The sequence below is a fragment of the Trichomycterus rosablanca genome, chromosome 15, assembly GCF_030014385.1.
Source record: "Trichomycterus rosablanca isolate fTriRos1 chromosome 15, fTriRos1.hap1, whole genome shotgun sequence".
Classification (NCBI taxonomy): Eukaryota; Metazoa; Chordata; class Actinopteri; order Siluriformes; family Trichomycteridae; genus Trichomycterus; species Trichomycterus rosablanca.
The window spans coordinates 17,910,340-17,922,256 of NC_086002.1; positions in this window are offsets into that span (position 1 = coordinate 17,910,340).

Below are 11,917 nucleotides of genomic sequence, written 5' to 3' on the forward strand. Positions count from 1 at the left end.
GGCAGAGTAGTGCATACTTCCTCCAATCTAGTACATACTCTCTAAGAATGCGATTCCGGACGCAGCCATACACATTCAGTAATGCATCGTACATAACACTATGCATTGGCGCCACCTACTGGCGCATGTAAGGTACAGAACACAACATTCCCCTTACTTAAGAATAAACCGTTAACAGCAAATAACGTGGAATCTGAACCATGTTACTAATAGTAGTTATCAGAACAATGCATTCCTTACCAATCCAAAGTTGACATAGATTGCTGGTAACTTTTAGTATGAAAATTATCAAAATATGTTATACAAACCAAACGGTAATTACCACAATAATGATATCTGAAAATCTGAAATTAGTTCAGAGAAACTGAAAATAGTATCAAAACAAAAGCAAAGGCCCTTCTGTAAGAATCAGTGTAAAACAGTAGCCTAGGAACATTTTAACAGGCTATATAAACCTTAGCAATTGTGTCATGAGTGTATGAGTATTTAAGTGACATAGTCCTCTAACCAACTCGGAGGCCGTCTGACACGAGCAGAGGTCGCGTGAGAGTCCATAGCATCAGTGAGGTCTGGCTCAAGGACTGTAAAGTCATCAGTCACAGCATGTGGTGCAGAACTAGCAAGTGTCTCTCGGGAAGACGGGATAGGATATCTCGCAAGCCGTGATGCATGCCATTTCTTACCGTCTGACAGAAGATAAGTGCTTTGGCCAACTTGTTTCATTATCAGCAATGGCTTGGAGTAGCGCGGGTGCGCCTTTGGAACATGAAAGGGTTTCCGGACCCGCACTCTGTCCCCTTCTTTGAAAGCAATGATGCGAACTCCACGACAGAAATCGGTGTATGACTTTATTCTTTCTTGCTGGGTGGACACTCTTTGGTGAAGCGCATCAGTGTCAGAGTTTGTGAGCAGCGGGGAAAGGACGTGGAGGCGTGTGCGCATTTTTCTGCCATGCAGCAACTCAAAAGGTGACAGTCCAGTAACCGCATTTGGAGTGGCACGGTACACCTGCAAGGAATCTGTCACTGTAGCTTTCCAAGGCTTCTGCTGCAGGATAGCAGACTGTATGGAGGATCTCAGGACGCGGTGAAAACGCTCGACCGCTCCGTTCGCTGCAGGATGGTAGACTGCTGTACGAGCGTGCTTTATATGATGGCCTTTCAAGAATGCTGCAAACTCTGTAGACAGGAATTGGGGCCCATTGTCTGACACAATAGTTCTCGGGTTACCTAATCTGCTGAATACTGAAGAAAGAAAAGTGATAATGTTGGCTGTAGTAGCGGCGGACGTGAAAGCAACCTCAGGCCACTTGGAGTGGTAGTCAGTCAGTGTAAGTGCAAAGCGGCAGTCTGGAGTGCCATTCTCAAACGGACCAACCACATCAACTCCTACCTTTTCCCAAGGCTCTGCAGGAAACTTGTTGCAGAGGAACAGCTAAAGGGGCAGCAGACTTTTCCATAGACTGACATAGGTAGCAGTTCTTCACCCGTGTGTTAACAAGGTCATCCATACCTGGCCACCAGTAGACTTCACAGAGGCGTTGCTTGGTTCTTACAATGCCTTGGTGTCCTTCATGAGCCAGGTCAACTAGGGTGTGGCGGAGGGTGACAGGTGCAATGAGCCGTAGGCCTCGGAAAATAAAGTCATCTTGTACAGACAGTTCATGGCTGAGTTTGTAGTATGGACATATGACCAACCATCAGCAATCTGTGCACGTAATGCACAGAGCTCAGGACAGGAAGCAGAAGCAACAGCAAACACACCAGGGGAGACAGCAGACAGGCAATCAGCAGACAGCATAGCCACAAACTCCGGCTCCACTTCTGGTTCGTCAGCAGCAGCAAGAAGAGGCAAACGGGAAAGGCAGTCCGCAGTGTTGTTCTTTGCACCTGGCAGGTAGGCAACATCATAAGAAAAACACAGCAGGCGTGCTGCCCATCGTGCAATACGCATACCAGTGCGGTCAGCTTCTTTGGTAGTCAGGAGGGTGGTCAGCGCCTGGTGATCTGTACGCAGTGTAAATCGCCTACCCCACAAGTAGGTTCTCCATTTCTCAACAGCCCACACGCATCCCAGGGCTTCTTTCTCAACTGTTGAATATTTGCGTTCAGCAGGAGTCAGAGTCCTCGAAGCGAATGCAACGGTTCGCTCAGTGTGGTTGGGTTGGATCTGGGAAAGGACAGCACCCAGCCCGTAGTCAGATGCATCAGTGGAGACAATGGTAGGGAGTTCAGGGTTGAAAAGAGCTAGGGCTGGGCTCTCCACTAGCAACTGTTTCAGTCTCGAAACTGCGCTGTGCATCCTCAGACCAGGTAAACTCACTGTCCTGACGAATGCAGCGGCGCAGAGGCTCCACAACAGTAGCAAAGTTAGGAATGAACTTGTTGTACCACGATAAAAGTCCCAAAAATGATCGTAACTTGCCTGCATCAATAGGAGCTGGAGCATGTAGAACAGCAGTAATGTGGTCCTTGTCTGGCTGAATACCGTCAGCCGTCACTGTATGTCAGAGGAAACGCAGACTGGATTTGTTGAAGTGGCACTTTGATGTATTCAGTTGTAGCCCTACAATTTAAGCGCTGTAACACAGCTCTCAGTGTGTCGTCATGACTGGCTTGTGTACGACCCCAAAGGATCACGTCATCCAAGTAGTTAGCAACTTTGGGAATCATTTAAGAATCGGGCCAGCATCTTTTGAAAAGCAGAGGGTGCAGAGGCAAGTCCACAGGGGACACGGCAAAACCTAAAAAGTCCTTCGTGTGTGATGAAGGTGGTCAGGTCACGACTTTCCTCATGCAGTGGCAGCTGAAAGTAGGCATTCTCCAGATCAATGGTGGAAAACACTGTAGCTCCATGCAGCAGGCCCAGTATCTCATCAATGTGTGGGAGAGGGAAGGAGTCCACAATCACAGCCTTATTGGGCTCAAGCAGGTCAACACACATTCTGATATTACCTGATTTCTTTTGTACGACCACAATAGGGGAGACCCAGGCAGAAGCATCTATCCTCTTGATCACTCCTGCATGAAGGAGACGCTGGATTTCAACACTCACAGCATGCCGCACAGACAGAGGCAAGCGGCGTAATCTCTGACGTACAGGCGTGACAGTTTGAGACACTTTCACCTTGTGCACAAAACCATTTGCACAGCCAAGAGTGGTTGTGGGCAGGGGAGCAGTAGCCATGACAGCAGCAGCGGTCATTGCAGCGGCAGGTTGGACAGTAGATCCCTTAAAGCACAGGCTCAGGCCATTGATCAAGTCCATGCCAAGCAGAGCAGTACCAGATTCCACGATGAAAAAGGAAGTTTGACATGTAGCCTTATTCCAGGACACAGTAACAGGAAGGCAACCAATAACTGAAATAGGTGCATGGGAGTCATACCTGTCAAGTCTCCCGTTTTGGCCGGGAAACTACCGTATTTTACCCCTCTTTTCCGCCGTCCTCCCGTATTAGTATTTTCCCGTAAATTTCCCGTTTTCTTACTCTGCATTATATGGCCAGGAAAACATTTGCCTGTGAGTATTTTTATGTTTAGTTACTGTATAACTTTATTTTTAGACTATCTCTGATGTAAACCTTGGTTAATGTATGAAAATAAGTTCTAAATCTCTTGAGTAATTTGTAAATGCTAACCGCTAGCATCTATATGGTTTTTTCCAAGTTAGCTTTAAGCTAATGATTCGGTTCTATTTATTTTAATGTACAGTGTCACGTAAATGCACTCAGGAAACAAATGTAACTAAGACACATTTTGTATGTCTGCTTTACAGTTTTACAGTGAGTCTTAAGTAAAGTTTTGGAGATTATTTTGGTTTCCGGCTTTTCTTGGGAAACTGTTATCTATCTGTCGAGCTTGTAGCCACATACACGAGCAGGGGCAGAATAGTCACTAACCTCGCGAGAACTGCCACCCAGGCTGCTGCAAGTGGCAGTTCTCGCGAGGTTAGTGCGGACAGCGGGAACAAACCTGGAACAGGGAGAGATGGATGGATGCAAGGAGAGAGAGGGCATTCCTGCCAAAAAAGTAAAGACTGCATGTAAATATCTAGAGAAATGGGACATTGAATTTACCTTTCTAAAGAGGAGCAGGATGGGGCAAAGTTATGCAAAGTTATGCAAAGGTAGGCCTATCAGATTCTGATCATCTAATTGTAGTTTGTAAGTGGTTCACAGGTGGTGATTTTAGATTTCTTGTAAACCTGTCTTAAAATGTAAGGGATACTGAACCTCGGTTGGGCTGGTGAGACGACTCGAAGCGTGCGGCGGAAAATTTCCCTTATTTTTAAATCCAAAACTTGACAGGTATGATGGGAGTATGTCACTAACTTAACTGCAGGGGGTAACAAATGATCACCTTTAAAGTACTTGTCAAACAGGTATTTTGGCAGAATGGACACAGAGGAGCCTGAATCCACGGTCAGCTCCACAGGTACTGCAGCAGTGGTTTCAGTCTTAATGTGAACTGTGCATTGAATTTTGTCTGGTGCAGCATAGTCATGCAAGTAAAGGATCTGCACTTCAGGCATGTCAATTTCGTGCACAGGACGCATTGGGGCAGAATGGCACACTCTTGCAAAATGTCCAGTCTTATTACAGTTCTTGCACTTAACTGAGGAAGCAGGACATGATGCGTCGTTGGCAAGGTGTCGGTCCGATCCGCAGTGGTAACAGGTCCGGCTAGATGAATGAGGTGCAGGTACAGCAGAACGAGCAGAAGGATGAGCAGGAGGTGCAGGAGGACGAGAAGCGGGCGGTTTTGAAGACGGGACAGGTTTGCGTCGGCGGCGCGTAGTTGTAGCAGCAGACCCAGCTTGCACAGGCGCTGCGTGGTCACCAGCGATACATTTAGCCTGTTCATTTGCAGCTTCGATCTGTATGGCTAGGTTAATGGCTTTCTGCAAAGTCAAGTCTGGTTCGAGAAGCAGTCTTTCTCTTATACGAGGATTGTTTACGTATTCCACTAACTGGTCACGCAGCATTTCATCCACGTTGGGACCAAACTCACATGTAGTCGCCAAGTCTCGCAAAGCAGCAACATACTGTAGTACGGATTCATGAGGCGCTTGGACATGCTTTCGGAAAGCATGGCGCTCAGCAACAACGTTCCGTCGCGGTGTAAAATAAGTTTCTAGCGCCTTAATTGCAGCGTCCAAAGTCTCACCTTGATCTGTAAAAGATGCGCTGGCCCTCTGTCCCCAAGCAATGAAGGAGAAGTGCACGTTTACGAGCGTGTAAGGTACAGAACACAGCAAAATTGTCCCAAAATCACACTATGTGTATTAGAGTAAGTGTTCTTAATGACAGTATGGGTGGAACTTGATAACAATTTGATTTGTTCATTTTAACCTCCTCACTCCTAATGTCCAGTATACTGGACACTAAATAACTCACAGTCCCCAAGCAAAATTTCTTTTTTTTTTTGTATAATGTCATTTAAAAGGCTGAAATTAACAAGTGTTGTTACAGGATATTGTTTGTTTTCAAAGCGTCCAATCTCGGGGGTGAGGAGGTTATTCATCTTCAAAGAGCGGTCTGTACACAACCAAATAGACACTTTTCTCACAGTAAAAACATCTGTAATTTATTTTATTAATAACAGAATGAATGCTCTTGTTTAATGTAGTGGATTTTGTGTATCAGAATACAGTAGATTATGTTTATTAATCTGTAAACAGCAGGTTTACTCTCTTCGACGCTTCGCAGCTGTATTACCGTATAACACGGTTTAGACGCGCAGTAAAACATAAAGTGCAGATAGCGCGACCGAGCTTTTTTAAAGTGCAGATGGCGTGACCGCGCTTAAATACCGACGTTAAATGATGTTAATCCAACGATGTTCATATACAGAAAAAGGTATCAGGTACTAAAAACGTTATCCCAAACATTTCTCCATGAAATTCAAATTTATAACATTCACATATTAGAGTATTATATTCTTATACTCACCGCGATTATCTGGAAAACCTCTTTACATTTCTCTCCACACTAAATAATCTCACTTTCACTTCAACCGGATCGAGTTCAATGCCGTATTCAACTGCTCCTCCAAATCGCTCACTTTCTTAGTTCAAAGTCGCGAGTACAATGGGAATCTACACTTTTTTAGTTAGACAAACAGAATTAGACAGTAATCAAAATTATATTTTTCTTCTGTGTGAATGATAAGACTAAACAGTCTTTATGCGTTACTACTGAAGAAAAGAAATACAATCGTATTCAATTCAAACAACAATTTGTCTACATGTGAATGCTGCACTCAAACTAGCAGCCGGTATTTTATAACCACAGCCCAAACGCAGGATTCTCATTCTGCTACGAGTTTTGTCAGAAAATACCTTCTGTTCTCTACTACAGTCTTCTGCAAAAGTCATATTTGATAAGTAAACACACCTTAATGTGCTATAACGTTTGTACATACCACATGTATCTATTTTTCCTTCCTGCGAAATATTAAGTTGCTACAATTATAAAACAGTAATTGTGTGTTAATACGTGCAGTAAATATGTGCATAATAAGAAACGGTAAGATCTATGTAAAATAAGTAATTTGCATTATCAGTTTCAGAAGTATCAGACCTTTATTGATTAAAACTGCAGTGTTTGATAGAAATACTGTCGGTTACGCTGACATCATACTTTATTACAACCCTATTTTACTCTGTACTTCACAACAATCATACAACTACACTACAACCATACTTCAATGAAAACATACTTCACTACAAGCATAATTTAGTACAACTATATTCACATACACTGTTTTACAGATATATTGCAAATATTAAGAAATACTATTTTTTTTTTTACAAGCAATCCGATACCAGAAAGAACAAAAACAGTTCTGATGGATCAGCCTAAGCAGACTAAGATCAAGCAAGAGCAAGCTGGGTTAGCAAGCTAATAAAAAACAATTACCAGGCAGTATGACATGATTGATAAAGTTTTGTTATATATACCTAAACTTAAATAAACTTATAAATTATTATATATATATATATATATATATATATATATATATATACAGTGCCTTGCAAAAGTATTCAGCCCCCTTGAACTTTTCAACCTTTTGCCACATTTCAGGCTTCAAACATAACGATATGAAATTGTAATTTTTTGTGAAGAATCAACAACAAGCGGGACACAATCGTGAAGTGGAACGAAATTTATTGGATATTTTAAACTTTTTTTAGAAATAAAAAACTGAAAAGTGGGGCGTGCAATATTATTCAGCCCCCTTGCGTTAATACTTTGTAGCGCCACCTTTTGCTGCGATTACAGCTGCAAGTCGCTTGGGGTATGTCTCTATCAGTTTTGCACATCGAGAGACAGAAATTTTTGCCCATTCTTCCTTGCAAAACAGCTCGAGCTCAGTGAGGTTGGATGGAGAGCGTTTGTGAACAGCAGTTTTCAGCTCTTTCCACAGATTCTCGATGGGATTCAGGTCTGGACTTTGACTTGGCCATTCTAACACCTGGATACGTTTATTTGTAAACCATTCCATTGTAGATTTTGCTTTATGTTTTGGATCATTGTCTTGTTGGAAGATAAATCTCCGTCCCAGTCTCAGGTCTTTTGCAGACTGCAACAGGTTTTCTTCCAGAATGGTCCTGTATTTGGCTCCATCCATCTTCCCATCAATTTTAACCATCTTCCCTGTCCCTGCTGAAGAAAAGCAGGCCCAAACCATGATGCTGCCACCACCATGTTTGACAGTGGGGATGGTGTGTTCAGGGTGATGAGCTGTGTTGCTTTTACGCCAAACATAACGTTTTGCATTGTGGCCAAAAAGTTCGATTTTGGTTTCATCTGACCAGAGCACCTTCTTCCACATGTTTGGTGTGTCTCCCAGGTGACTTTTTATAGATATCTTTGAGAAATGGCTTTCTTCTTGCCACTCTTCCATAAAGGCCAGATTTGTGCAGTGTACGACTGATTGTGTCCTATGGACAGAGTCTCCCACCTCAGCTGTAGATCTCTGCAGTTCATTCAGAGTGATCATGGGCCTCTTGGCTGCATCTCTGATCAGTCTTCTCCTTGTTTGAGCTGAAAGTTTAGAGGGACGGCCAGGTCTTGGGAGTTTTGCAGTGGTCTGATACTCCTTCCATTTCAATATGATCGCTTGCACAGTGCTCCTTGAGATGTTTAAAGCTTGGGAAATCTTTTTGTATCCAAATCCGGCTTTAAACTTCTCCACAACAGTATCTCGGACCTGCCTGGTGTGTTCCTTGGTCTTCATGATGCTCTCTGCGCTTTAAACAGAACTCTGAGACTGTCACAGAGCAGGTGCATTTATACGGAGACTTGATTACACACAGGTGGATTCTATTTATCACCATCAGTCATTTAGGTCAACATTGGATCATTCAGAGATCCTCACTGAACTTCTGGAGTGAGTTTGCTGCACTGAAAGTAAAGGGGCTGAATAATATTGCACGCCCCACTTTTTAGTTTTTTATTTCTAAAAAAAGTTTAAAATATCCAATAAATTTCGTTCTACTTCACGATTGTGTCCCACTTGTTGTTGATTCTTCACAAAAAATTACAATTTCATATCGTTATGTTTGAAGCCTGAAATGTGGCAAAAGGTTGAAAAGTTCAAGGGGGCTGAATACTTTTGCAAGGCACTGTATATATATATATATATATATATATATATATATATATATATATATATATATATATATATATGCACAAATGTCAAGATTTACCATAAAGAAATGTTTTCAAAAAATGATCATCTCTGTAAAAGTTGAAGCTTGAAGAGAAACACCTTTAACTTACACTGCACATTTTAACACCATGTCTCTTTTACTTATTTATAATCAGGTAAGATACAAATAAATGTTATTTGTTAATTCTTATTTTAATATTTCATTATTACAAATTACTTGTTTTTAAAATAACATGTTAATATCTGTTTTGTTTATTACCTTTCAAAAATGAAAAGAACCATTTACATCATGTTTTAAAATAATATTTATTTTTTTATTTAAACTAGTAAAGAATAAAGCTGCATTTATGTGCATGAATTTAAAATCTTGTTGTGTACATGTTTATTGTAATGAATAAAAGAATAAAGTGCATCTGATAAAAGATGATGAGGAGACTGTCAGCACTACAGTAGAGTAAGAAAATAAATCATAAACTGATATTACATCTTAAAACAGCTGTATGGAGAATGAAGATCAAATCAGTGTAGAAGTGAAGTGATTGTGTAAATGTGATTGATTTCATTTAATAAAATAATTACAGAACAGCAGGATTAGTCATGTAAAACATCTGTCTTTCTAGACCCAGTTGATGATTGTTACATAATTACATTAACCCTGTGGTGCATGGATTATGATAGTTAATATTATTTTATTTTTTCATGAACTTATTTACACGTCCACTCTAGGAAACTACATGCATCACTGGAATCTGAACCTAAAGCAGGTAACAGTGTTGCACACATTTTTTCAAGGTTTTTTTCCTTGGACTCCATCCTGTGTTTTTAAATCTTAGTTAAATAAACTGCCTTTAAATCAATGTTTGTTGTGTCTCATTTTTATTGGCAAAATGTACAGTTACATTTGATATCACATTCTGGTCTGGTTCTATGTCTGATTCTACAACCCCAAATCAGAAAGACTTGGAACAGTGTGGAAAATTCATATCAAATAAAAACACAGAGCTCCTCACATTTATTTTGACTTGTATTTTATTGCAGACAGGATGAGCCTGAGATATTTCATGTTTTGTCTTGTCGACTTTTTTTCATTTGTTACTAAACATCCATTCGTGCGTTTCAGGCCTGCGACACCTTCCACATTTTGTACAGCTGAGAATGTACGCATATAAAAAGAAATGATCAAAATGACCCTTTAAAATGGACACATTTTGCCCAGCAACATTCGAGGAAACCAGTCACTACAGTCAACCTGACCTAAACCACAGGGTCTGATCTCATGCAACAACAACGCTTTTCACAAAAATGATTTTGTTCATTAAAACATGCACGTAGGACATTTTCTGACATTTCATCAACAACTAGTTAAAACACAACATAAAGGCACTGATCTCCTAAACTTTTAGTCCAGTGCTCATCAACAGGAACACACTTTTCATGTTTTTAATGGAAGACCAGCACATCACTGCTGTCTAAAACTCCTCCACTGGCAGCAATACTTGTGTCTGTCCAAAGATCTCTCATACCCCTTTTCCACTGACGTGGCACGGAGCCCGTTCCGGTTCCCGAACTTGACTTTGAACAGGTTCTCCGTGTTTCCACCGGAAAAAAGAGGTTCCAGACAGTGAACTAGTGGGCCAATCTGGCACCACAGAATACTTGGTTTTTCAGCCAGAACTGTGACATCTGTCAGTGGGCGTGTCATGTTGTACAGCATAGCGCGTTAGCAGCAATGGCATCAGCTGGTGTCTCGTATGGAGCTTAATGCTGCATTTTTATCTTTTAAAGTTCACCTGATTACATTTTGAGTCAGTTTGCCGCTGATATTTTCAAAGCGCCTTTAAAAAGGTGAATTGTGTGATATGACGTGATAACCCAGAAAATTTTTTTACTGTGAAGTTTTACAGTAAAACTGTTAAGTTTACAGTTGAACCATAATAGTTCATAGTTCTACTGTCACTTTTACAGTTTGACCATGAGTACAACTGTGAACTCTCATGTTACCATGAAGCTCATGGTAACCTTTTCAGTGTTTAATAATATTGACTGTGAAGTTCACAGTTCAACTGTAAACATGATATTGTTGAATTGTGAAATTCAGTCAACTTACAGTTTACAGTTCAACTAAGAATAGTTCATAGTCACCTCTTCTAATGTTTGATGTTTACAGTAATTTACAGTTTAACTATGATCATATAGGTAAATGACAAGATACAAATATCAAGACAATAATAATGTATATAATATTTATGTATTATTTAAAGGAGGTATGTGAATGAAGGGAGTGTATGTGTGTGGGAGTAAGTTAATTACATGACATGAAAAACATGCCAAAAAGACATTATTTACATCTAAAAAATTTAGATGATTAACAATATTCCAATAAAAAAAGAATACAGCACAGATTTACCTATTTATAATATTACAAAAATACAAATAACCTCATGCAGACAGGACAAATATTGCATTACATCAATATTACATCAGACAGATGACTTTATAGCCTTTTATTCTGCCTTTTCTGCACAAACCTCTCTTCTGCAGACATCATGTCAGTCTGGACATCTGGGCATGCACACATGCGCACTTGATTTGAGACCGTTATCTCAAACAAGTGTCTCGAGCTTTGCGTCAGGTGAACCGCGCGAAATACAAATTTAGTCTCAGTTTCAGTGATTTAATTCTCAGAAACGAGTCTGTCAAAGTACACTCTAAAAAATTAAACATTGGGTCAACAAAAAAAATTAAGGCAACGTTTTGCATTAGTCTTTTTGAGTTATATTTTAATTTAATATTTTAAATTACACAAACTTAACTGTCAACATGAACAGATATTTTTAAGTTGATGTTATTTAAAAATGCTTTTTACTGAATTATGAAAAGCTAATCCACCAAACCTATAATATTGTGTTGGATTAACGTAATTCTACGAGCAGTTGGCATAACTTAAAAAGACTAATGCAAAATGTTGCCTTGATTTTTTTTTGTTGACCCAATGTTTTATTTAATATTCATTTAACTTAAAAGTTGTTAATATTAAATAAAACATTGGGTCAACAAAAAAAAGTAAGGCAACATTTTGCATTAGTCTTTTTGAGTTATGCCAACTGCTCGTAAAATTAAGTTGATCCAACATCCTGTAGCCTAATATCTCTAAACATTAATTTGAATGTTTGTTAGCATTGCACTGAATCTGCTGAATGTAAAACAATTTAAACAATGATACAAGAACATGGAAACATGAA